Consider the following 27,500-nt stretch of genomic DNA (forward strand, 5'->3'; position numbering starts at 1 on the left):
GCATTTAAAAGCCTAGATTACATGAAGCAAAGGGTATGTGGAAATATCACACAACAAAAAATATAAGTATATGGGAAACTCCATCCTTTTTTATTCTCAATCCCCCTCCCCTCCTCTTTTAAAGTAAACTTTTGAGAAAGAGGGGAAAAAAAATCTTAAAGGGAATATTTGAGAGGAGCTTTTATAGGAGTTAATTTTAGGAGGTTTTTAAATAAGGTTTTATAATCCACAAAAAATAATAATTTCTAAAAAAATATTATACTAATTAGAATATTTTCAAATACAAAATAGTCCTTATTCCATGCCTCAAGGAACCATTTTTAGGGCTATAATATGTTATTTCACCTCTCATATATCTAAAAACCAAGGAAGAATATAGCTGTTACCAATTTAAACTCTCGCAGTGAATTATATAGATCACCCTTACAAACATTTAGCGTATGAAATCAGGACATTTGAAGTTAACAATTTTTGTATTTATTTCATGTCCTCTATTTTTAGTTCTATAATTATCTCTGAATCCTTTTAAATATATTCTGGGTCTAGATCATTAATGCTTAACTTTTTGTAAACAAACACTTACTAATTGGATTGTTTTAAACCCTTGTTTTTATATATATATTGTTTTTTACCCAAAAAAAATTATATACATAAATGTATCCCTTATTTTTTAACATGTCAGTTTTAGCTAAGTTTGTATTAGGACAGGTTTACCAAGCATAAAGTTCAGTTTTATGAATTTTGTATAAACCTTTAGCATATCCCATTTGGACAATATTTTGGAGCACTATTACAGCGACATACCATTGTCAGTATTACTGGTGGTTGACAGCGCTCGGTTAATACCGACTTGTGCTGTAACACACAACTCAAGCATAGACCAATGACGGCCACTCTTACAAACGTAAGGAGAGGTGTGTGCATTTAGACTAATGAGAAGCCACCTTAGAATTTCAACAACAAAAAAACCCCGCAAGATTTCACTCAAATAAAAGGATCACCCGTGCATATCCAAATCAGTCTCTGAAGAAGAAGGAAGTATTGCACAACCTTTGAAACGTGTTAGACACAGTATAAACTGTACGGACTGATCCTTTACTAGATACCCTGGTGTATCTGTACCTTTCTAAGACTTTCATTCACTACAAAGATTGTACTTGCTTGTGGCATTTTTGCAACTGTTTTATTGAACTTTTATTGAATCTAGAATACATCGTTTGGGTGTGTTTAAATTGCTATATTTATACCTCATAATCTTTGAGGACATAAAATGTAAGCAGGCATTTTTAAGAGTGCATGTGTGAAAATAAAGTACTAAGTTTTCCTTTAACAATATCACACTATTTTGAGCCTTTTTCTTTCCCTCACATATGCGGTTGGAACAACCACCTTACACTGAGAGGAACCATACTGAAAGAGGCTGAGGGAAATTAGTGTGATGACACCCTGAAGTTTCACCTACACCCAGTAAGCAGAGGGAAACCAGTGAGCTGATCAATTGAAGTTTCACCATCATCCAAGGAAATCATTGGAAATCCCTGAGAGGAATTTATTGATGGGCTCATTACTTACCTCATACGATTGAGGTTCTATCTTGTAAGTTTGCATTGCATATAAACCCAAAGCACACTTGGGGAACTTTCAAGCTGCCTTGTTCACTATACAAGTGTTTACCATTAATGTTTGATATCTGCCTATATAGATAATCTCAGGGCAATATTGTAAATCGCATATTATTTTTTTCCTTGTATCATACCGTTGTTTATTATATCTCTACACAACCAGTGCTACCGAATCCCTTTATATGTCCTCTTGTCTATATATATATATATATATATATATATATATATATATATATATATATATATATATATATATATATATATATATATATATATATATATACACACACACACACACACATACATAGTGCCTCCCCTAACTGCCACCTCCCAGTCATTCGACCGGAGACAAGCAAGAGAAAGGAGAAACTATAGGGTGCAGTGGTGACTGTAGTTTAAAAATTAAAAAACACCTGCCTTAAAATGACAGGGCGGGCCGTGGACTGGATACACCACAAGATAAATAAATTTATCAGGTAAGCATACATTTTGTTTTCTCTTATAAGGTTTATCCAGTCCATGGATTCATCCATTACTTGCGGGATACCAATACCAAAGCTATAGGACACGGATGAAGGGAGGGAAAAGGCAGGCACTTAAATTGGAGGCACCACTGCCTGTAAGACCTTTCTCCCAAAAATAGCCTCCGAAGAAGTATCAAATTTGTAGAATTTAGAAAAAGTATGAAGCGAAGACCAAGTCGCCGCGTTACAAATCTGTTTAACAGAAGCCTCATTTTTAAAGGCCCATGTGGAAGCCACCACTCTAGTGGAATGAGCTGTAATTCTTACAGGAGGCTGCTGGCCAGCAGTCTCATAAGCTAAGTGGATTATACTTCTTAACCAAAAAGAAAGAGAAGTTGCTGAAGCCTTTTGGCCTTTCCTCTGTCCAGAATAGACAACAAACAATGCAGATGTTTGACAAAAATCTTTAGTAGCTTGTAAATAAAACTTAAAAGCACGAACCACGTCAATATTGTGTAATAGACGTTCCTTCTTTGAAGAAGGATTAGGACACAGTGACGGAACAACAATCTCTTGATTGATATTCTTATTGGATACCACCTTAGGAAGAAACCCAGGTTTGGTACGCAAAACTACCTTATCTGCATTTAAGATCAGATAAAGGGAATCACACTGCAAGGCAGATAACTCTAAAACTCTTTGAACCGAAGAGATAGCTACCAAGAACAGAACTTTCTAAGATAAAAGCTTGATATCTATGGAATGCAGAGGTTCAAACGGAACCCCTTGAAGAACTTTAAGAACTAAATTTAAACTCCATGGCGGAGCAACAGGTTTAAACACAGGCTTGATTCTAACTAAAGCCTGACAAAACGCCTGAACGTCTGGAACATCCGCCAGACGCTTGTGCAAAATAATAGACAGAGCAGAAATCTGTCCCTTTAAGGAACTAGCTGACAATCCCTTCTCCAATCCTTCTTGGAGAAAAGACAGTATCCTGGGAATCCTGACTTTACTCCAGGAGTAACCCTTGGATTCACACCAATGAAGATATTTACACCATATCTTATGATAGATTTTCCTGGTGACAGGCTTTCGAGCCTGAATTAAGGTATCAATGACCGACTCGGAAAAACCACATTTTGACAAAATCAAGCGTTTAATCTCCAAGCAGTCAGACGCAGAGAAATTAGATTTGGATGTTTGAAGGGACCTTGAAGTAGAAAGTCCTGCCTCAGCGGCAGAGTCCAAGGTGGAAAGGATGACATGTCCACGAGATCTGCGTACCAAGTCCTGCGTGGCCACGCAGGAGCTATCAAAATCACCGAAGCTCTCTCCTGCTTGATCTTGGCAATCAGACAAGGGAGCAGAGGAAACGGTGGAAACACATAAGCCAGGTTGAAAGACCAAGGCGCTGCTAGAGCATCTACCAGCGCTGCCTTGGGATCCCTGGACCTGAACCCGTAACAAGGAAGCTTGGCGTTCTGACGAGACGCCATGAGATCAAGTTCTGGTTTGCCCCAAAGTTGAATCAACTGTGCAAACACCTCCGGATGGAGTTCCCACTCCCCCAGATGAAAAGTCTGTTGACTTAGAAAATCCGCCTCCCAGTTCTCTACTCCTGGGATATGGATAGATGATAGATGGCAAGAGTGAACCTCTGCCCATATAATTATTTTTGAAACCTCCAACATTGCTAGGGAACTCCTTGTTCCCCCTTGATGCTTGATGTAAGCTACAGTCGTGAGGTTGTCCGACTGAAATCTGATGAACCTGACCGCAGCTAGCTGAGGCCAAGCCTGAAGAGCATTGAATATCGCTCTTAGTTCCAGAATGTTTATCGGAAGGAGTGTCTCCTCCTGAGTCCACAAGCCCTGAGCCTTCAGGGAGTTCAAGACTGCACACCAGCCCAGAAGCCTGGCATCTGTCGTTACTATTGTCCAATCTGGCTTGCGGAAGGTCATAACCTTGGACAGATGGACCCGAGATAACCACCAGAGAAGAGAATCCCTGGTCTCTTGATCCAGATTTAGTAGAGGGGACAAATCTATGTAATCCCCATTCCACTGACTGAGCATGCAGAGTTGCAGCAGTCTGAGATGTAGGCAGGCAAACGACACTATGTCCATTGCCGCTACCATTAAGCCGATTATTTCCATACACTGAGCCACTGAAGGGCGAGAAGTAGAATAAAGAACACGGCAGGAATTTAGAAGTTTTGACAACCTGGCCTCTGTCAGGTAAATCTTCATTTCTACAGAATCTATCAGAGTTCCTAGGAAGGAAACTCTTGTGAGAGGGGATAGAGAACTTTTTTCTTCGTTCACTTTCCACCCATGTGACCTCAGAAATGCCAGAACAATGTCCGTGTGAGACCTGGCAACTTGAAAAGTCGTCTGAGTAAGGGGCTACTGCTATAGCCTGCAGCCTTAGGACCGCTAGAAGGGACCCTAGAACCTTTATAAAGATGCTTGGTGCCGTGGCCAACCCGAAGAGAAGAGCCACAAACTGGTAGTGCCTGTATTGACCCTCCTGGATCATAGGAAGGATGGTTCGAATAGTCTCCATCTTGAAGGATGGTCTCTGAGAAACTTGTTTAAGATCTTGAGATCTAAGATTGGTCTGAATGTTCCCTCTTTCTTGGGAACAACAAACAGATTTGAATAAAAGCCCTGTCCCTGTTCCTCCTGCGGAACTGGGTGGATCACTCCCATAACTAGGAGGTCTTGAACACAATGTAAGAATGCTTCTCTCTTTATCTGGTTTGCAGATAAAAGTGAGAGATGAAATCTCACTTTTGGGGGAGAGGTTTTGAATTCCAGAAGATAACCATCCTGCTTCAGCTTCATTATATTGTGAGGGTGTATCAGAGATAGCTACTAAAGCGTCAGAGAGCTCTGTATTTATTCTAGTCCCAGAGCTGTCTCGCTTTCCTTGCAATCCTGGCAGTTTAGATAATACCTCTGTAAGGGTATGATTCATAACTGCCGCCATGTCTTGCAAGGTATACGCAATGGGCGCGCTAGATGTACTTGGCGTTCCCTGAGCGGGATTTATAGGATCTTACACGTGGGGAGAGTTAGACAGCATAACTTCCTCCTTGTCAATTTCTTCTGGTGATAAATTTTTTAAAGCCAGAATATAGTCTTTGTAATCTATAGTAAAATCAGTGCATTTGGTACACATTCTAAGAGGGGGTTCAACAATGGCTTCTAAACATAATGAACAATGAGTTTCCTCTATGTCAGACATGTTTAAACAGAGTAGTAATGAGACCAGCAAGCTTGGAAAACACTTTAATAACTGTGAACAAGCAAAAAATAAAAACTGTACTGTGCCTTTAAGAGAAAAAAACAATCACAGAAACTGCTAAAACAGTGAAAAAAGCAGTAAATCTTATGAAATTTGTACAGTGTGTATAATAGGCTGAAAGAGCATTGCACCCACTTGCAAATGGATGATTAACCCCTTAGTTTCAAAACCGGATAACACAAAAAACGATATAAACGTTTTTAAACAGTCACAACAAACTGCCACAGCTCTACTGTGGCCCTACCTGCCCATACAACGACTTTGGAAGGCACAAAAACCCCATTTGAGAGGTCCTATATGTTCAGGGGACTCCTTCAGGGAAAAACTAATGGAAAATAGGACCCTCCCAACCTGTACTCACAGTGAGAGGGCCTTAAACTATCCCTAGGCAAAATCTAGTCAGCCATATGGAAAAACTGGGCCCCAGAATAAAGTTTTATCACCAATATGAAATAAACATTTATACACCTCAAGCAAACATTATATCTATTCAGTAATGAGAGTAAACAATAAAAATATTACCCTTTACAGCAAGCATGATACCAGTCGTTATTAAATCACTGTAATCAGGCTTACCTTAAATAAATCCGGTATTGTCAGCATTTTCTAGCTTATCATTTCTCTAGAAAAATTTAAAACTGCACATATCTCAGAGCAGGAGACCCTGCACGCTATTCCCCCAGCTGAAGTTACCCATCTCTTCAGTTATGTGTGAGAACAGCAATGGATCTTAGTTACAACCTGCTAAGATTATCAAAGACCACAGGCAGACTCTTCTTCAACTTTCTGCCTGAGGCTAAAATAGTACAACTCCGGTACCATTTGAAAATAATAAACTTTTGATTGAAGATAAACTACATTAATGCACCACATCTCACTATCTGCTTCCCTTGTCAAGAGCTGCAAGAGAATGACTGGGAGGTGGCAGTTAGGGGAGGAGCTATATAGACAGCTCTGCTGTGGGTGATCCTCTTGCAGCTTCCTGTTGGGAAGGAGAATATCCCACAAGTAATGGATGAATCCGTGGACTGAATACAACTTACAAGATATATACATACATATATATATATATATATATATATATATATATATATATATATATATATATATATATATATATATATATATATATATACACACACACACACAACATAATTTATGTAAGAACTAATTGGCAAGAGTCCATGAGCTAGTGACGTATGGGATATACAAAGGGGCAAAGTCTCCCAAACCTCAAAATGCCTATAAATACACCCCTCACCACACCCACAATTCAGTTTAACGAATAGCCAAGAAGTGGGGTGTTAAGAAAGGAGCATTAAATAGGAGAAGAATCTGCCTCTAATACTCAAGAAGTTGCCACAACCATAGAATAGAGTGCTCAGACACTCTCTGAAACATACCACATTTGATGGCAACTAATAATAGCTTGTATGATCCATAAAAAAAAAAAAAATAAACAAACATAATTTATGTAAGAACTTAACTGATAAATTCATTTATTTCATATTGGCAAGAGTCCATGAGCTAGTGACATATGGGATATACAATCCTACCAGGAGGGGCAAAGTTTCCCAAACCTCAAAATGCCTATAAATACACCCCTCACCACACCCACAATTCAGTTTAACGAATAGCCAAGAAGTGGGGTGATAAGAAAGGAGCAAAAGCATCAAACAAGGATTTGGAATAATTGTGCTTTATACAAAAAAATCATAACCACCACAAAAAGGGTGGGCCTCATGGACTCTTGTCAATATGAAAGAAATGAATTTATCAGGTAAGTTCTTTTATGTTTTCTTTCATGTAATTGGCAAGAGTCCATGAGCTAGTGACGTATGGGATAGCAATACCCAAGATGTGGAACTCCACGCAAGAGTCACTAGAGAGGGAGGGATACAATAAAAACAGCCATTTTCCGCTGAAGAATATTAATCCACAACCAAAAATATAAGTTTATTCTCATAAATGAAAGGAAAAAACTTAAAACATAAGCAGAAGAATCAAACTGAAACAGCTGCCTGAAGAACTTTTCAACCAAAAACTGATTCCGAAGTAGCAATGCATCAAAACGGTAGAATTTAGTAAATGTATGCAAAGAAGACCAAGTTGCTGCTTTGCAAATCTGATCAACTGAAGCTTCATTCCTAAAAGCCCACAAAGTGGAAACTGATCTAGTAGAATGAGCTGTAATTATCTGAGGCGGGGCTTGACCCGACTCCAAATAAGCTTGATGAATCAAAAGCTTTAACCACGATGCCAAAGAAACAGCATAAGCCTTCTGACCTTTCCTAGAACCAGAAAAGATAACAAATAGACTAGAAGTCTTCCTGAAATCTTTAGTAGCTTTAACATAATATTTCAAAGCTCTTACCACACCCAAAGAATGTAAGGATCTCTCCAAAAAAATTCTTAGGATTAGGACACAAGGAAGGGACAACAATTTCCCTATTTATGTTGTTAGAATTCACAACCTTAGGTAAGAATTTAAATGAAGTCCGCAAAACCGCCTTATCCTTATGAAAAATCAGAAAAGGAGATTCACAAGAAAGAGACGATAATTCAGAAACTCTTCTAGCAGAAGAGATGGCCAAAAGGAACAACACTTTCCAAGAAAGTAGTTTAATGTCCAAAGAATGCACAGGCTCAAATGGAGGAGCCTGTAAAGCCTTAAAAACCAAATTAAGACTCCAAGGAGGAGAGATTGATTTAATGACAGTGAATATCAGGAAGCTTAGCAATCTTTCTGTAAAATAAAACAAAGAACAGAGATTTGTCCCTTCAAGGAACTTGCAGACAAACCCTTATCCAAACCATACTGAAGAAACTGTAAAATTCTAGGAATTTTAAAAGAATGCCAAGAGAATTTATGAGAGGAACACCATGAAATATAAGTCTTCCAAACTCGATAATAAATCTTCCTAGAAACAGATTAAGAGCCTGTAACATAGTATTAATCACTGAGTCAGAGAAACCTCTATGACTAAGCACTAGGCGTTCAATTTCCATACCTTCAAATTTAATGATTTGAGATCCTGATGGAAAAACGGACCTTGAGACAGAAGGTCTGGCCTTAATGGAAGTGGTCAAGGTTGGCAACTGGACATCCGAACAAGATCTGCATACCAGAACCTGTGAGGCCATGCTGGAGCTATCAACAACACAAACAAATGTTCCATGACAATCTTGGAAATCACTCTTGGAAGAAGAACCAGAGGCGGGAAGATATAAGGTTGGTAACACCAAGGAACTGCTAACGCATCCACCGCTTCTGCCTGAGGATCCCTGGACCTGGACAGGTAGCTGGGTAGTTTCTTGTTTAGATGGGAATTCATCAGATTTATTTCTGGAAGACCCCACATCTGAACAACCTGAGAAAACACATCTGGATGGAGGGACCACTGTCCCGGATGTAAAGTCTGACGGCTGAGATAATCCGCTTCCCAATAGTCTATACCTGCGATATGTACCGCAGAAATTAGACAGGAGCTAGATTCCGCCCAAACAAGTATCCAAGATACCTCTTTCATAGCTTGGGGACTGTGAGTCCCACCCTGATGATTGACATATGCCACAGTTGTGATATTGTCTGTCTAAAAACAAATGAACGGTTCTCTCTTCAACAAAGGCCAAATCTGAAGAGCCCTGAAAATTGCACAGAGTTCCATAATATTGACTGATAATCTCGCCTCTTGAAATTTCCAAACCCCTTGTGCTGTCAGAGATCCCCAAACAGCTCCCCAACCTGAAAGACTTTCATCTGTTGTGAGCTCCATATTAAGAGATATATAAATGCCACATCATTCCTAAAAAAACAGCCCCCCTGTCATAGGCAAAAGCGGACCTGTCACTCATCTTTAAAATCAATATCCAATTAGTACATATACTGTTTTTTTAGGAATGATGTGGCATTTATAGATCTCTTAATATGAAGTTATGTCTACATTTTCCCGTTGACTGTCATTTTCAGTCCTGTCATAGGCGATCATGGGCATGATTACTGAGCTCTGTTTATGTGGTTGCTATCGCAACCCTTAGCCAATCAAATCACGATGACACGTCACGCCCATGTTCAGAGCGTGATGACGTCATCGAATGCCGAGGCGATATGGCGAACCGGGCTATTTTAACCCCTTAATGACCACAGCACTTTTCCATTTTCTGTCCGTTTGGGACCAAGGCTATTTTTACATTTCTGCGGTGTTTGTGTTTAGCTGTAATTTTCCTCTTACTCATTTACTGTACCCACACATATTATATACCGTTTTTCTCGCCATTAAATGGACTTTCTAAAGATACCATTATTTTCATCATATCTTATAATTTACTATAAAAAAAAATTATAAAATATGAGGAAAAAATTGAAAAAAAAACACACTTTTTCTAACTTTGACCCCCAAAATCTGTTACACATCTACAACCACCAAAAAACACCCGTGCTAAACAGTTTCTAAATTTTGTCCTGAGTTTAGAAATACCCAATGTTTACATGTTCTTTGCTTTTTTTGTAAGTTATAGGGCAATAAGTACAAGTAGCACTTTGCTATTTCCAAACCATTATTTTTCAAAATTAGCGCTAGTTACATTAGAACACTAATATCTTTCAGGAATCTCTGAATATCCATTGACATGTATATATTTTTTTTTAGTAGACATCCCAAAGTATTCATCTAGGCCCATTTTGGTATATTTCATGCCACCATTTCACTGCCAAATGCGATTAAATACAAAAAATTGTTCACTTTTTTACTAATTTTTTCACAATTTTTTGGTTTCTCACTGAAATTATTTACAAACAGCTTCTGCAATTATGGCACAAATGGTTGTAAATTCTTCTCTGGGATCCCCTTTGTTCAGAAATAGCAGACATATATGGCTTTGGTGTTGCTTTTTAGTAATTAGAAGGCTGCTAAATGCCACTGCGCACTACACCTGTATTATGGCCAGCAGTGAAGGGGTTAATTATGGAGCATGTAGGGAACTTTTAGGGATAATTTTAGCTTTAGTGTAGTGTAGTAGACAACCCCAAGTATTGATCTAGTCCAATTTTGGTATATTTCATGCCACCATTTCACCGCCAAATGCGATCAAATTAAAAAAAAAAAAAAAAAAAAAAAAAAAAATTCACAATTTTAGGTTTCTCACTGAAATTATTTACAAACAGCTTGTGCAATTATGGCACAAATGGTTGTAAATGCTTCTCTGGGATCCCCTTTGTTCAGAAATAGCAGACATATATGGCTTTGGCGTTGCTTTTTGGTAATTAGAAGGCCGCTAAATGCCGCTGCGCATCACACAAGTATTATGGCTAGCAGTGAAGGGGTTAATTAGGTAGCTTGTAGGGAGTTTGCAGGGTTAATTTTAGCTTTAGTGTAGAGATCAGCCTCCCACCTGACACATCACCCCCCCTGATCCCTCCCAAACAGCTCTCTTCCATCCCCAAACCCACAATTGTCCCCGCCATCTTAAGTACTGGCAGAAAGTCTGCCAGTACTAAAATAAAAGCTATCTTTTATTTATTTTTATTTTTTTGAGCATATTTACATATGCTGCTATGTAGGATCCCCCCTTAGCCCCCAACCTCCCTGATCCCCCCCCCCAAACAGCTCTCTAAACCCCCCCCCCCCCCTGCCTTATTGAGCGCCATATTGGGTACTGGCAGCTGTCTGCCAGTACCCAGTTTCAAATTAAAAATGTTTTGGTTTATTTTTATTAAAAAAAAACAACTATTTTCTGTAGTGTAGCTGCCCCCCCACAACCCCCAACCCTCTCCCAGATTACTAATTTTATTTATTTATCCCACTGAGTCTCTCCCACTGAGTCCTTATATTTGTTCCATAGTGTAGGGTTCCCACCCGCACGCACCCACCCTCGTGCACGTGCACGCTCCCGTGCGCGCGCATTCTGGCACGCACCCCACACGCGATCCTGCCCCCCTCCTCCATTGATCGCCGCCCACCCGCCTCCCTTGGTAAGCTCCCACCCACCAACGAATACTGCGATCAATGGCCAATGCAGAGAGGGCCACAGAGTGGCTCTCTCTGCATCGGACTGCTCAAAACTGTTATTGCAGGATGCCTCAATATCGAGGCATCACTGCAATAACATGAAAGCGGCTGGAAGCGATCAGGATCGCTTCCAGGGCTTTCAAAGACCAACGACGTACGGGGTACGTCCTTGGTCATTAACTGCATTTTTTTGCAGGACGTACCCCATACGTCGTTGGTCGTTAAGGCGTTAAATGTATATAAGGTGGGTTTGTGTGATATGTTATTAGGAAATATGATGGGGATATGTTTGTTCCGTTAATCTGACATTGGACAACATTTGACAAAGGTGCCGGAAGGACACCAAAAACAGAATTTATGCTTACCTGATAAATTACATTCTCCAACGGTGTGTCCGGTCCACGGCGTCATCCTTACTTGTGGGGATATCTCTTCCCCAACAGGAAATGGCAAAGAGTCCCAGCAAAGCTGGCCATATAGTCCCTCCTAGGCTCCGCCCACCCCAGTCATTCGACCGACGGACAGGAGGAAATATATAGGAGAAACCATATGGTACCGTGGTGACTGTAGTTAGAGAAAATAATTAATCAGACCTGATTAAAAAACCAGGGCGGGCCGTGGACCGGACACACCGTTGGAGAAAGTAATTTATCAGGTAAGCATAAATTCTGTTTTCTCCAACATTGGTGTGTCCGGTCCACGGCGTCATCCTTACTTGTGGGAACCAATACCAAAGCTTTAGGACACGGATGAAGGGAGGGAGCAAATCAGGTTACCTAAACGGAAGGCACCACGGCTTGCAAAACCTTTCTCCCAAAAATAGCCTCCGAAGAAGCAAAAGTATAAAATTTTTAAAATTTGGCAAAAGTGTGCAGTGAAGACCAAGTTGTTGCCTTACATATCTGGTCAACAGAAGCCTCGTTCTTGAAGGCCCATGTGGAAGCCACAGCCCTAGTGGAGTGAGCTGTGATTCTTTCAGGAGGCTGCCGTCCGGCAGTCTCATAAGCCAATCGGATGATGATTTTAAGCCAAAAGGAAAGAGAGGTAGAAGTCGCTTTTTGACCTCTCCTTTTACCAGAATAAACAACAAACAAAGAAGATGTTTGTCTGAAATCTTTTGTAGCCTCTAAATAGAATTTTAGAGCACGGACTACGTCCAAATTGTGTAACAAACTGGATTCGGACATAAAGAAGGTACAACTATCTCCTGGTTAATATTTTTGTTAGAAACAACCTTTGGAAGAAAACCAGGCTTAGAACGCAAAACCACCTTATCTGCATGGAACACCAGATAGGGCGGAGAACACTGCAGAGCAGATAACTCTGAAACTCTTCTAGCAAAAGAAATAGCAACCAAAAACAAAACTTTCCAAGATAGTAACTTAATATCTATGGAATGTAAAGGTTCAAACGGAACCCCTTGAAGAACTGAAAGAACTAGATTTAGACTCCAGGGAGGAGTCAAAGGTCTGTAAACAGGCTTGATCCTATCCAAAGCCTGAACAAATGCTTGAACATCTGGCACAGCTGCCAGTCTTTTGTGTAGTAAGACAGATAAAGCAGAGATCTGTCCCTTTAGAGAACTTGCAGATAATCCTTTCTCCAAACCTTCTTGTAGAAAGGAGAGAATCTTAGGAATTTTTATCTTATTCCATGGGAATCCTTTGGATTCACACCAACAGATATATCTTTTCCATATTTTATGGTAAATCTTTCTAGTTACCGGTTTTCTGGCCTGAACCAGAGTATCTATCACAGAATCTGAAAACCCACGCTTCGATAGAATCAAGCGTTCAATCTCCAAGCCGTCAGCTGGAGGGAGACCAGATTTGGATGTTCGAATGGACCCTGAACAAGAAGGTCCTGTCTCAAAGGTAGCTTCCATGGTGGAACCGATGACATATTCACCAGGTCTGCATACCAAGTCCTGCGTGGCCACGCAGGAGCTATCAAGATCACCGAGGCCCTCTCCTGATTGATCCTGGCTACCAGCCTGGGAATGAGAGGAAACGGTGGAAATACATAGGCTAGGTTAAAGGTCCAAGGTGCTACTAGTGCATCTACTAGAGTCGCCTTGGGATCCCTGGATCTGGACCCGTAGCAAGGAACCTTGAAGTTCTGACGAGACGCCATCAGATCCATGTCTGGAATGCCCCATAATTGAGTTATTTGGGCAAAGATCTCCGGGTGGAGTTCCCATTCCCCCGGATGGAATGTCTGACGACTCAGATAATCCGTCTCCCAGTTTTCCACACCTGGGATGTGGATCGCAGACAGGTGGCAGGAGTGATCCTCCGCCCATTGCATTATTTTGGTCACTTCTTCCATCGCCAGGGAACTCCTTGTTCCCCCCTGATGATTGATATACGCAACGTTCGTCATGTTGTCTGATTGGAATCTTATGAATCTGGCCTTTGCTAGTTGAGGCCAAGCCTTGAGAGCATTGAATATCGCTCTCAGTTCCAGAATGTTTATCGGGAGAAGAGACTCTTCCCGAGACCATAGACCCTGAGCTTTCAGGGATTCCCAGACCGCGCCCCAGCCCACTAGACTGGCGTCGGTCGTGACAATGACCCACTCTGGTCTGCGGAAGCTCATTCCCTGGGACAGATGGTCCAGGGTCAGCCACCAACGGAGTGAATCTCTGGTCTTCTGATCTACTTGAATCATTGGAGACAAGTCTGTATAGTCCCCATTCCACTGTTTGAGCATGCACAGTTGTAATGGTCTTAGATGAATTCGTGCAAAAGGAACTATGTCCATTGCTGCAACCATCAACCCTACTACTTCCATGTACTGCGCTATGGAAGGACGTGGAACAGAATGAAGAACTTGACAAGTGCTTAGAAGTTTTGACTTTCTGACCTCTGTCAGAAAAATCCTCATTTCTAAGGAATCTATTATTGTTCCCAAGAAGGGAACTCTTGTTGACGGAGACAGATAACTTTTTTCTATGTTCACCTTCCATCCGTGTGATCTGAGAAAGGCCAGAACGATGTCTGTATGAGCCTTTGCTTTTGACAGGGACAACACTTGTATTAGAATGTCGTCCAAGTAAGGTACTACTGCAATGCCCCTCGGTCTTAGAACTGCTAGAAGGGAACCTAGTACCTTTGTGAAACTCCTTGGAGCAGTGGCTAACCCGAATGGGAGGGCCACAAACTGGAATGTTTGTCCAGAAAGGCGAACCTTAGGAACTGATGATGTTTTTTGTGGATAGGAATATGTAGGTACGCATCCTTTAGATCCACGGTAGTCATAAATTGACCTTCCTGGATAGTGGGTAGAATCGTTCGAATGGTTTCCATCTTGAACGATGGTACCCTGAGAAATTTGTTTAGGATCTTCAAATCCAAAATTGGTCTGAAAGTTCCCTCTTTTTTGGGAACTACGAACAGATTGGAATACAATCCCATTCCTTGTTCCTTTATTGGAACTGGGTGTATCACTCCCATCTTTAACAGGTCTTCTACACAATGTAAGAACGCCTGTCTCTTTATTTGGTTTGAGGATAAGTGAGACATGTGGAACCTTCCCCTTGGGGGTAGTTCCCTGAATTCCAGGAGATAACCCTGAGAAACTATTTCTAGCGCCCAGGGATCCTGAACATCTCTTGCCCAAGCCTGAGGAAAGAGAGAGAGTCTGCCCCCTACTAGATCCGGTCCCGGATCGGGGGCTACTCCTTCATGCTGTTTTGTTAGCAGCAGCAGGCTTCTTGGCCTGCTTACCCTTGTTCCAGCCTTGCATCGGTTTCCAGGCTGGTTTGGGTTGTGAGGCATTACCCTCTTGCTTAGAGGATGCAGAATTAGAGGCCGGTCCGTTCCTGAAATTGCGAAAGGAACGAAAATTATTATTCTTGGTCTTGAAAGGCCTATCTTCCCCCAGTGATGTCTGAAATAATCTCTTTCAATTCTGGTCCAAATAGAGTTTTACCTTTGAAAGGGATGTTAAGCAATTTTGTCTTGGATGACACATCTGCTGACCAAGACTTTAGCCAAAGCGCTCTGCGCGCCACAATTGCAAACCCTGAATTTTTCGCCGCTAATCTAGCTAATTGCAAAGCGGCATCTAAAATAAAAGAGTTAGCCAACTTAAGTGCGTGAACTCTGTCCATAACCTCCTCATATGGAGTCTCTCTACTAAGCGAGTTTTCTAGTTCCTCGAACCAGAACCACGCTGCTGTAGTGACAGGAACAATGCACAAAATGGGTTGTAGAAGGTAACCTTGCTGTACAAAAATCTTTTTAAGCAAACCCTCCAATTTTTTATCCATAGGATCTTTGAAAGCACAACTATCCTCAATAGGAATAGTAGTGCGTTTGTTTAGAGTAGAAACTGACCCCTCGACCTTAGGGACTGTCTGCCATAAGTCCTTTCTGGGGTCGACCATAGGAAATAATTTCTTAAATATAGGGGGGGGAACAAAAGGTATGCCAGGCTTTTCCCACTCCTTATTCACTATGTCCGCCACCCGCTTGGGTATAGGAAAAGTGTCGGGGTGCACCGGAACCTCTAGGAACTTGTCCATCTTGCATAATTTCTCTGGAATGACCAAGTTGTCACAATCATCCAGAGTAGATAACACCTCCTTAAGCAGTGCGCGGAGATGTTCTAATTTAAATTTAAATGTCACAACATCAGGTTCAGCTTGTTGAGAAATTTTTCCTGAATCTGAAATTTCCCCATCTGACAAAACCTCCCTCATGGCCACTTCAGATTGGTGTGAGGGTATGACAGAACAATTATCATCAGCGCCCTCCTGCTCTTCAGTGTTTAAAACAGAGCAATCGCGCTTTCTCTGATATGTAGGCATTTTGGATAAAATATTTGCTATGGAGTTATCCATTACAGCCGTTAATTGTTGCATGGTAATAAGCATTGGCACGCTAGATGTACTAGGGGCCTCCTGCGTGGGCAAAACTGGTGTAGACACAGTAGGGGATGATGTAGTATCATGTTTACTCCCCTCATCTGAGGAATCATCTTGGGCAATTTCATTATCTGTGGTAGTACTGTCCTTACTTTGTTTGGACGCTATGGCACAATTATCACACAAATTTAAATGGGGAGACACATTGGCTTTCATACATATAGAACATAGCTTATCCGAAGGCACAGACATGTTAAACAGGCTTAAACTTGTCAATAAAGCACAAAAAACGTTTTAAAACAAAACCGTTACTGTCTCTTTAAATTTTAAACAGAAAACACTTTATTACTGAATATGCGAAAAATTATGAAGGAATTGTTCAAAAATTACCAAAATTTCACCACAGTGTCTTAAAGCATTAAGATTATTGCACACCAAATTTCAGAGCTTTAACCCTTAAAATAACGGAACCAGAGCCGTTTACAAATTTAACCCCTATACAGTCCCAGCTATAGCCTTTGCTGATACCTAACCTAGCCCAGAGGGGAATACGATACCAAGTGACGCCTTCTAGCAACTTTCAGATCCTCACACATGCATCTGCATGTCCTGCTCTCAAAAAACAACTGCGCAGTAATGGCGCAAAAATGAGGCTCAGCCTACAACTAGGAAGGCCCCCTGACTGGAAAAGGTGTCTAACATAGTGCCTGCCGTTTAATAAACGTTCCCCAAGTTTATAAATGTGAATTATCAGCATAAACATGAATAAAATGCCCAAATAAAGCAATTGATTTAGCCCATAAAAGTGTCTACCAGTTTTATAGCCCATATTAAGCCCTTTATTCTGTTTGTTTGACTAAGAAAATGGCTTACCGGTCCCCATGAGGGGAAATGACAGCCTTCCAGCATTACATGGTCTTGTTAGAAATATGGCTAGTCATACCTTAAGCAGAAAAGTCTGCTAACTGTTTCCCCCAACTGAAGTTACTTCATCTTAACAGTCCTATGTGGAAACAGCAATCAATTTTAGTTACTGTCTGCTAAAATCATCTTCCTCTCACAAACAGAAATCTTCATCCTTTTCTGTTTCAGAGTAAATAGTACATACCAGCACTATTTTAAAATAACAAACACTTGATAGAAGAATAAAAAACTACATTTAAACACCAAAAAACTCTTAACCATCTCCGTGGAGATGTTGCCTGTGCAACGGCAAAGAGAATGACTGGGGTGGGCGGAGCCTGGGAGGGACTATATGGCCAGCTTTGCTGGGACTCTTTGCCATTTCCTGTTGGGGAAGAGATATTCCCACAAGTAAGGATGGCGCCGTGGACCGGACACACCAATGTTGGAGAAACATTATGTTTACCTTATGATGTCTTTCAAGATGAATTAAAGTTTGTATACTATATAAAGTCCAGTGAGTGCCTTTTTTGCAAGAGGATTGTTCACATTATTTTGAAGAGCACCCTGGCAGCTGTGATTATACTGTACTTATCTCTTTTGGGAGCTAATAGATTTATATGTTTGAGATGATGCACTCCAGCTTTATTTAAGAAATACAGTTTGCAGTGTGGTTGTACATGGAACCGAAGTAATACTTGTAACACTGTGTATACATATAACTTGTGCTTTGCAACTTATACAGATTGTCTAACACTATGGCCACTACACTACCGGATATGGACAGTTTGTACATGGAGGACAATTTCAATACGGATGCGTTGGGATTCACAGATGAAGATGCAGAGAGAAACAGAGTTGCAGATGACCTGAGTGAGTTGAGGGGTGACACCCCAATTAACATCTATCATAAATTGCTAAATTTATGGAAGAAGGAAAAAGATTATCATCTTCATGTGGTGTACCTTTCAGGGTATCATCGTAAGAAGTATATCCCTAGGGGGTTTAGAATAAAAAATATCCCCACATTAGGTTGCCAAAACATGGAGTTCTGCAGGAGGTGGTGCTCGATTTAAAATAAATGTTCCTATGACTTAATATTATTGGTCATAGAGGAAGTCAGTAGACCAGATTATGGTTGATGATGGGACACAAGATTGGGTAAACAAATTGGATACTATGGTTACCAAATACAGAAATGAATTAATTACATTTAAGAATAAAAAAATTGAACACTGTTGAAAGTGACTACAGGGATAAACACGTATATAGATGGCTATATGGCAAGGATGAGGCAGATATAAACGCAGAGACACACGTAGAAGAAATACCTTGAGTATTGTTGACAGTAGTGGGGGGGGGAGGACTCCTCTGGTAATGAAAATGTGGAGGTCAGCTCCAAGGGGGCAACCCAACAACAGTCTTTTTCTGGGGTAGCCACTAGATCTACCGCCAAACCTCCGCTACCAATAGGTCAAAAGGAATCAAAAGAAATAGACGGCCAAACATTAGGAGAGGGGGATATAAATTGAAAGAAGCAACCAAAGAAGAAATTAACATTATTTTCAATCTCCATTCTAGACAACTGAGCGACACTGAAATTTCAGTGTTGAACCGTGGTCTTTCATTTATACCCACTCCAAAATGTGATATATTTAAGACATATGTGGATATCCACAAATTTCAGAGACAACTAAAGTTAAAATAATTTTTCAGAAATGAGCCCACTACTGTTACATCAGCGTTTAAAAGACCATCATCTTTTGAGCCCCCTAATATTTATCATTCTATTAGGGGTTTCACGAGAATGGTATGTAATGATGTGAACAAGTCTAAACTATGTACTACTTACCCTAATGTGAATGCTGAGGAGAGATTAGCTATTAGAACCCTGAGTAATGACAATTTTATAATCATCCGCCCGGCGGATAAAGGGGGCTCAATAGTTATACAAGATTACGCGCAATATAGGGCTGAGGCTCCACGCCAACTCTCTGACACAGATGAATACTTAAAACTTAAGGGTAATCCTACTAGACCTTTCAAGAGAGCGATTGATCAATGCATACACATGGGTTTGAAATCAGGAGTATTAACTGAACAGGAAGTTGACTTCTTAACTATTGAATATCCTAAAACACCTGTTTTATACTTATTGCCGAAGGTGCACAAGACTCTTGAGGATCCCCCTGGCAGACCTATTGTATCTGCCAGGGACTCCTTATTGTCTGGTTTAGCCATTTTTATCGACTTTCATTTACAGTCTGTGGTGAAAGGTACTGATGCATATTTACAAGACTCACCGAGTCTCATTAGAACTCTTAGGAACTATGTGGGTTTATCAGCTGATGATATCCTGGTCACCATGGGCATAGACAGCCTCTACACCTCCATACTCCATGGGGGAGGTGTGGCGGCTTTCAGGTCCATGGTGACAGGTAACCCTTTGTATGAGGGACCACTTATTGAGTTTTTATGTGAAATGTTAACATTGTGCCTTGAAAAAAACTATTTTAGCTTTGAAAGGGACTATTACCTACAAGTCTCTGGGACAGCCATGGATTCAAACATGGCACCCTCATATGATAATCTGTACATGGCATGGTATGAGCAACAAGCCATGGAACCATTTACCCATCCCCACATCAGGTATTATGTATGTTGCATACATGACATGTTCATGGTGTGGGGAGGAAATGTGGATGGACTCAAATAATGGGTGTCATGTTTGAACTCTATGGACTGTCCCATCAGATTTAAAGGGACATGCCACCCACATTTTTTCTTTTATGATTTAGAAAGAGAATGCAATTTTAAACATCTTTTTAATTTACTTATATTATCTAATTTGTTTTATTCTCTTGATATTCTTTGATTAAAAGCATATCTAGATATGCTCACTAGCTGCTGATTGGTTGCTGCACATAGAAGCCTCATGTGATTGGCTCACCATGTGCATTGCTTTTTCTTCAACTAAGGATATCTAAAAAATGAAGCAAAATAAATAATAGAAGTAAATTTTAATGTTGTTTAAATTTCTATTCTCTATCTGAATCATGAAAGAAAAATTTTGGGCTTAGTGGCCCTTTAAGTTGGAATACAGTGAGACAGCGGTTCACTTTTTGGATCTCAACATCTTTAAAGTAGAAGGAAGTGAGGGTTGTACCTTTGGTACATCACTATATACAAAGACAACAAACCATAATTCATTATTGGAGGCCAATAGTTTCCACCCTAGACATCAGAAAGTAGGTATTGTTAAATCTCGGCTCACTAGGATTATCCGCAGCAATAGTGATGTACCCACTATGCTGGAACAGCTGAATGAGATGGAGATTAAGTTGATAAAGAGGGGTTATGAAGGTTCAATGGTCCGAGATACTATAGAGAAATATTGTTGGAAAACACAGTGAAGGATGAGACAAAAATACGGAAAGAGCTAACACCACAGCTTAACTTTGTAAGTACATATACCCCAATAAGTCAAGAGCTGATGAAGTCGGTATACAATCATTGGGCTATCTTGGAGACGGATGCTACGCTCCCATTCCAGGGGACTAAGCCACCACGGATGGTGCATAGGCGAGCAGACAATCTGCGGGACCTACTAGTAAAAAGTTAAAAATGTATCCAGTAGGATGTTACCAGAGTGAAACGTGGTTAAAATCAACAAGCAAAGGATGTTTTACGTGTGGAAATTGCACGGCATGCAATAGCATGATGAGGGGCAAAAAGTTTCAACATCCCCACACTAATTGATGATATGCCATCCGCCATAGGCTCACCAGTACGTACATCATATATATGCTGATTTGTCCGTGTTCCCTGGTACATATTGGGAAAATGATAACAAGCTTCAGAGATAGGATGGCGAATCACCGCTGTGCCATTCGGGAAGCCCTTAAAATAGGGGACTCTGAGCAACCTGTGGCACGCCATTTTGCACAGTGTAAGCACAGTGTGTCCAGCATGAGAACGATGGTGATTGATCACGTTCCCCTGTTATACAGAGCGGGTAATAGAGCAAAATGCCTCCTCCAAATGGAGACAAAGTGGATTTATACCCTTGATACCCTCATACCTAGAGGACTGAATACATATCTAGATTTCGGACCATTCTATACCAGATAACCTATGGACAGACTTTTTAAGTTACATCACCTAATCACCTCAATATGTTTGGACCCTAAAGTATGATCCTACATGAATTTTCATTCTAGTGGGTACACACGGGTTTCTAACCATACACAAGAGGCATGAGGAATTGGATTAGGATTATGTAAAACCAAATTCTATTGTATTTTTTTTTTTTTAGTTATATAGTTGGCTCACGTGTGAGAGTATACCTGTATATAGTTGCAGCAATAGCACAATGTATATGTACTAATAGGATATTGATTTTAAACATGAGTGACAGGTCCGCTGTTGCCTATGACAGGAGGGCTGTTTTTTTAGGAATAATGTGGCATTTATAGATCTCTTAATATGGAACTATGTCTACTATTTGAGCTCTGTTGTGCTCCATTTGCCTGCTCTGTTGAAACATTTTCCCTTTGACTGTATTTTTCAGTCCTGTCATAGGCGATTGTGGGCCTGATTACTGAGCTCTGTTTATGTGGTTGCTACTGCAACCCTTAGCCTATCAAATCACAATGACACGTCACGCCCATGTTCAGAGAGTGATGACGTCATCAAATGCCGAGGCAATATGGCAAACCGGGCTATTTTAAATGTATATAAGGTGGGTTTGTGTGATGTGTTATTAGGAATTTTGATGGGGATATGTTTGTTCTGTTAATCTGACATTGGAAAACATTTGACAAAAGGTGCCGGAAGGACACCGAAACGTTATGTTTACCTTATGATCTCTTTCAAGATGAATTAAAGTTTGTATACTATATTCAAGTCCAGTGCCTTTTTTGCAAGAGGATTGTTCACATTATTTTGAAGAGCACCCTGGCAGCTGTGATAATACTGTACTTATCTCTTTTGGGAACTAATTGATTATATATATATATATATATATATATATATATATATATATATATATATATATATATATATATATATATATATATATATATATATATGGATCCATGTAGAAAAGGACACTCTCAGGATTTGTACATAAACCCAATATCCATATTTCTACTTGGTTGGCGTACCTCTATTAAAAAGGTTTTACCCACGTTAAGTAGGTCTTGTCTTGCAACAGGGTACAGGGTAATGCTTGATGGTTTGAACTTGTTACCCAGCGTGGTTGTTTACATAACCTGTTCTGTATCGGTCTGTCTTGTTAGTCATGGGCTTGATAGTTTGACTGGCTTTACATAACTGAACAGTGTTGCTGGCTATTACTGTCTGTCCCTTTTGGTAAATTGCAGAATTCTTCTGATATTGTTTTTAATCATTTATGTATAGGTTGGTGATGGGTGGTTTTGTTGTTTGTTCACATTTAAGTATTCACTATATTAGTTTTTGTGTTATGTGTTTATTTTCAGATTATATATGTCCTGATGAAGGCCTGAATGAGGGCTGAAACATCGACCATGTTCTGTTGGTATTTTCAATAAAGAAAGTCTAATGTGACCTATAAACTACACAACTCAATTGAAAAACAAACTGAAATCTTTAAGGTGGAGGGAAGTAAACAAAAAAAAAAAACAGAATTTATGTTTACCTGATAAATTACTTTCTCCAACGGTGTGTCCGGTCCACGGCGTCATCCTTACTTGTGGGATATTCTCTTCCCCAACAGGAAATGGCAAAGAGCCCAGCAAAGCTGGTCACATGATCCCTCCTAGGCTCCGCCTTCCCCAGTCATTCGACCGACGTAAAGGAGGAATATTTGCATAGGAGAAACCATATGATACCGTGGTGACTGTAGTTAAAGAAAATAAATTATCAGACCTGATTAAAAAACCAGGGCGGGCTGTGGACCGGACACACCGTTGGAGAAAGTAATTTATCAGGTAAACATAAATTCTGTTTTCTCCAACATAGGTGTGTCCGGTCCACGGCGTCATCCTTACTTGTGGGAACCAATACCAAAGCTTTAGGACACGGATGAAGGGAGGGAGCAAATCAGGTCACCTAGATGGAAGGCACCACGGCTTGCAAAACCTTTCTCCCAAAAATAGCCTCAGAAGAAGCAAAAGTATCAAACTTGTAAAATTTAGTAAAAGTGTGCAGTGAAGACCAAGTCGCTGCCTTACATATCTGATCAACAGAAGCCTCGTTCTTGAAGGCCCATGTGGAAGCCACAGCCCTAGTGGAATGAGCTGTGATTCTTTCAGGAGGCTGCCGTCCGGCAGTCTCATAAGCCAATCTGATGATGCTTTTAATCCAAAAAGAGAGAGAGGTAGAAGTTGCTTTTTGACCTCTCCTTTTACCAGAATAAACAACAAACAAGGAAGATGTTTGTCTAAAATCCTTTGTAGCATCTAAATAGAATTTTAGAGCACGAACAACATCCAAATTGTGCAACAAACGTTCCTTCTTTGAAACTGGATTCGGACACAAAGAAGGCACGACTATCTCCTGGTTAATGTTTTTGTTAGAAACAACTTTCGGAAGAAAACCAGGTTTAGTACGTAAAACCACCTTATCTGCATGGAACACCAGATAAGGAGGAGAACACTGCAGAGCAGATAATTCTGAAACTCTTCTAGCAGAAGAAATTGCAACCAAAAACAAAACTTTCCAAGATAATAACTTAATATCAACGGAATGTAAGGGTTCAAACGGAACCCCCTGAAGAACTGAAAGAACTAAATTGAGACTCCAAGGAGGAGTCAAAGGTTTGTAAACAGGCTTGATTCTAACCAGAGCCTGAACAAAGGCTTGAACATCTGGTACAGCTGCCAGCTTTTTGTGAAGTAACACAGACAAGGCAGAAATCTGTCCCTTCAAGGAACTAGCAGATAATCCTTTCTCCAAACCTTCTTGAAGAAAGGATAGAATCTTAGGAATTTTTACCTTGTCCCAAGGGAATCCTTTAGATTCACACCAACAGATATATTTTTTCCATATTTTGTGGTAAATTTTTCTAGTTACAGGCTTTCTGGCCTGAACAAGAGTATCAATGACAGAATCTGAGAACCCTCGCTTTGATAAGATCAAGCGTTCAATCTCCAAGCAGTCAGTTGGAGTGAGACCAGATTCGGATGTTCGAACGGACCTTGAACAAGAAGGTCTCGTCTCAAAGGTAGCTTCCATGGTGGAGCCGATGACATATTCACCAGGTCTGCATACCAAGTCCTGCGTGGCCACGCAGGAGCTATCAAGATCACCGATGCTCTCTCCTGATTGATCCTGGCTACCAGCCTGGGGATGAGAGGAAACGGCGGGAATACATAAGCTAGTTTGAAGGTCCAAGGTGCTACTAGTGCATCTACTAGAGTCGCCTTGGGATCCCTGGATCTGGACCCGTAGCAAGGAACCTTGAAGTTCTGACGAGAGGCCATCAGATCCATGTCTGGAATGCCCCACAATTGAGTAATTTGGGCAAAGATTTCCGGATGGAGTTCCCACTCCCCCGGATGAAATGTCTGACGACTCAGAAAATCCGCTTCCCAATTTTCCACTCCTGGGATGTGGATTGCAGACAAGTGGCAGGAGTGAGTCTCCGCCCATTGAATGATTTTGGTCACTTCTTCCATCGCCAGGGAACTCCTTGTTCCCCCCTGATGGATGATGTACGCAACAGTCGTCATGTTGTCTGATTGAAACCGTATGAACTTGGCCTTTGCTAGCTGAGGCCAAGCCTTGAGAGCATTGAGTATCGCTCTCAGTTCCAGAATATTTATCGGAAGAAGAGATTCTTCCCGAGACCAAAGACCCTGAGCTTTCAGGGGTCCCCAGACCGCGCCCCAGCCCACCAGACTGGCGTCGGTCGTGACAATGACCCACTCTGGTCTGCGGAAGCTCATCCCCTGTGACAGGTTGTCCAGGGACAGCCACCAACGGAGTGAATCTCTGGTCCTCTGATTTACTTGTATCGTCGGAGACAAGTCTGTATAGTCCCCATTCCACTGACTGAGCATGCACAGTTGTAATGGTCTTAGATGAATTCGCGCAAAAGGAACTATGTCCATTGCCGCTACCATCAAACCTATTACTTCCATGCACTGCGCTATGGAAGGAAGAGGAACAGAATGAAGTATTTGACAAGAGTTTAGAAGTTTTGATTTTCTGGCCTCTGTCAGAAAAATCCTCATTTCTAAGGAGTCTATTATTGTTCCCAAGAAGGGAACCCTTGTTGACGGAGATAGAGAACTTTTTTCTACGTTCACTTTCCACCCGTGAGATCTGAGAAAGGCCAGGACAATGTCCGTGTGAGCCTTTGCTTGAGGAAGGGACGACGCTTGAATCAGAATGTCGTCCAAGTAAGGTACTACTGCAATGCCCCTTGGTCTTAGCACCGCTAGAAGGGACCCTAGTACCTTTGTGAAAATCCTTGGAGCAGTGGCTAATCCGAACGGAAGTGCCACAAATTGGTAATGCTTGTCCAGGAATGCGAACCTTAGGAACCGATGATGTTCCTTGTGGATAGGAATATGTAGATACGCATCCTTTAAATCCACCGTGGTCATGAATTGACCTTCCTGGATGGAAGGAAGAATTGTTCGAATGGTTTCCATTTTGAACGATGGAACCTTGAGAAACTTGTTTAGGATCTTGAGATCTAAGATTGGTCTGAATGTTCCCTCTTTTTTGGGAACTACGAACAGATTGGAGTAGAACCCCATCCCTTGTTCTCCTAATGGAACAGGATTAATCACTCCCATTTTTAACAGGTCTTCTACACAATGTAAGAATGCCTGTTTTTTTATGTGGTCTGAAGACAATTGAGACCTGTGGAACCTCCCCCTTGGGGGAAGCCCCTTGAATTCCAGAAGATAACCTTGGGAGACTATTTCTAGTGCCCAAGGATCCAGAACATCTCTTGCCCAAGCCTGAGCGAAGAGAGAGAGTCTGCCCCCCACCAGATCCGGTCCCGGATCGGGGGCCAACATCTCATGCTGTCTTGGTAGCAGTGGCAGGTTTCTTGGCCTGCTTTCCTTTGTTCCAGCCTTGCATTGGTCTCCAGGCTGGCTTGGCTTGAGAAGTATTACCCTCTTGCTTAGAGGACGTAGCACTTGGGGCTGGTCCGTTTCTGCGAAAGGGACGAAAATTAGGTTTATTTTTGGCCTTGAAAGACCTATCCTGAGGAAGGGCGTGGCCCTTGCCCCCGGTGATATCAGAGATAATCTCTTTCAAGTCAGGGCCAAACAGCGTTTTCCCCTTGAAAGGAATGTTAAGCAATTTTTTCTTGGAAGACGCATCCGCTGACCAAGATTTTAACCAAAGCGCTCTGCGCGCCACAATAGCAAAACCAGAATTTTTCGCCGCTAACCTAGCCAATTGCAAAGTGGCGTCTAGGGTGAAAGAATTAGCCAATTTGAGAGCATGAATTCTGTCCATAATCTCCTCATAAGAAGAAGAATTATTATTGAGCGCCTTTTCTAGCTCATCGAACCAGAAACACGCGGCTGTAGTGACAGGAACAATGCATGAAATTGGTTGTAGAAGGTAACCTTGCTGAACAAACATCTTTTTAAGCAAACCTTCTAATTTTTTATCCATAGGATCTTTGAAAGCACAACTATCTTCTATGGGTATAGTGGTGCGTTTGTTTAGAGTAGAAACCGCCCCCTCGACCTTGGGGACTGTCTGCCATAAGTCCTTTCTGGGGTCGACCATAGGAAACAATTTTTTAAATATGGGGGGAGGGACGAAAGGTATACCGGGCCTTTCCCATTCTTTATTTACAATGTCCGCCACCCGCTTGGGTATAGGAAAAGCTTCGGGGGGCCCCGGGACCTCTAGGAACTTGTCCATTTTACATAGTTTCTCTGGAATGACCAAATTCTCACAATCATCCAGAGTGGATAACACCTCCTTAAGCAGAGCGCGGAGATGTTCCAATTTAAATTTAAATGTAATCACATCAGGTTCAGCTTGTTGAGAAATTTTCCCTGAATCTGAAATTTCTCCCTCAGACAAAACCTCCCCGGCCCCCTCAGACTGGTGTAGGGGCCCTTCAGAACCAATATCATCAGCGTCCTCATGCTCTTCAGTATTTTCTAAAACAGAGCAGTCGCGCTTTCGCTGATAAGTGGGCATTTTGGCTAAAATGTTTTTGATAGAATTATCCATTACAGCCGTTAATTGTTGCATAGTAAGGAGTATTGGCGCGCTAGATGTACTAGGGGCCTCCTGAGTGGGCAAGACTGGTGTAGACGAAGGAGGGGATGATGCAGTACCATACTTACTCCCC

At 41.2% G+C, this 27,500-nt stretch overlaps 1 protein-coding gene across 1 annotated transcript in view; it reads right to left on the bottom strand.

The window, feature by feature from the left end:
* SMCHD1 (structural maintenance of chromosomes flexible hinge domain containing 1) overlaps window positions 1-27,500 on the bottom strand; it is a 1,770,687-nt gene that overhangs the window by 928,243 nt on the left and 814,944 nt on the right. The window lies entirely within an intron of this gene.

The sequence above is a fragment of the Bombina bombina genome, chromosome 5 (genome assembly GCF_027579735.1).
Source record: "Bombina bombina isolate aBomBom1 chromosome 5, aBomBom1.pri, whole genome shotgun sequence".
In the NCBI taxonomy this organism is placed as follows: Eukaryota; Metazoa; Chordata; class Amphibia; order Anura; family Bombinatoridae; genus Bombina; species Bombina bombina.